Source organism: Pteropus medius, unplaced genomic scaffold (genome assembly GCF_902729225.1).
Source record: "Pteropus medius unplaced genomic scaffold, Ma_sr-lr_union100, whole genome shotgun sequence".
Taxonomy (NCBI): Eukaryota; Metazoa; Chordata; class Mammalia; order Chiroptera; family Pteropodidae; genus Pteropus; species Pteropus medius.
This window is the reverse complement of record NW_024350926.1, coordinates 6,945,107-6,946,260: the sequence shown is the minus strand read 5'-3', so window position 1 is coordinate 6,946,260 and position 1,154 is coordinate 6,945,107.

Here is a 1,154-nt window from a genome sequence, read left to right as displayed (position 1 = left end):
GGATATTCAAACATAGTACAACTGTTTCCTCATCTTTAAGAACAAAACTACCTCCCCAGTAACATCATGAGGCCAGCACTAGATCACTTGTAATGCTATTTAAGAACTAGACAACTGTTTTAATAATACCAAGATAGTAGCTTTGTCATAAAGATAGCCAGGCTTGGACAGATCTGAAAAGATGGGTCTTATAAGGCTGCTTTGTTTTTTTTTAAATGAGTTTGGGCACCTTGGGCTATGGTATATATTACAGTAATATTTATCAAAATAGGACACTGTGATTAAATGTAACTGGATTTCTGAAATGTGGTTACGAGCGGAGAAACAGAAAATCAGACCCATAAAATAATTCGTGCAAGCGTTCAGCCTCCCGCTTGCAGTTTTCACCTGGAGGAACGGGTCGTGTCCAAAACGACGACCAGGAAAAGCAAGAGTCAGAGAACCTCGTTTCGAGTTTTTCCTAAATGTTTCCTGGGAGGCCTCCCTCTCCTACAGATTTTACTCCCACATTCTGCCTTTATGAGGAAATCATTCTTCCTCGTCTGGATCACGTCTTACCAAAAACTGCATATCTGATTCCCCTCAGTTCCTAACCCCGGGACCGAGAACTGTGTCTCACCCCGATGTTTTGAGGTGAATGAAGCTGATTATTTTTTAAGTTGTTTTTTTAGATTTCACCGAGACTGGATTCGTTTTTAAGTGAAAGTTCAGAGGTGGCTCCATCTAAAAACGGCATCGCTATTTTGGGGTTGACTGCTGTCGTTATCTGTGCCTTATTTACCCACGACTGTGTTGGGTTTTGTTTCTGGCTTGTTCGGTTTGGTAATGGGCTTTGTGAGCTCATCTACATGCTGAGACCGACACAGAAACATCATGCTGCTTCTGTTCTGTTTCATTTCCAGGGCCCTAATTCGGTCATGATTGTCCTGGTCATGCTGTTGAATATCGGGCTGGCCATCCTTTTCGTTCACTTTCTAACTTGATTGGAATTAGGAAAGGTAAGAATAGCCTCAATTTCTAAACAATCATCACGAAATATAACATTCTCTTCCCGTATTCAAATTCATGTGTTTTTTTTTTTTCTCACAACTACAACTGGTCCTTCACATTAATTTTGGCTGCGCCTGAATGTGATTCAACATAGTTACTAAGTG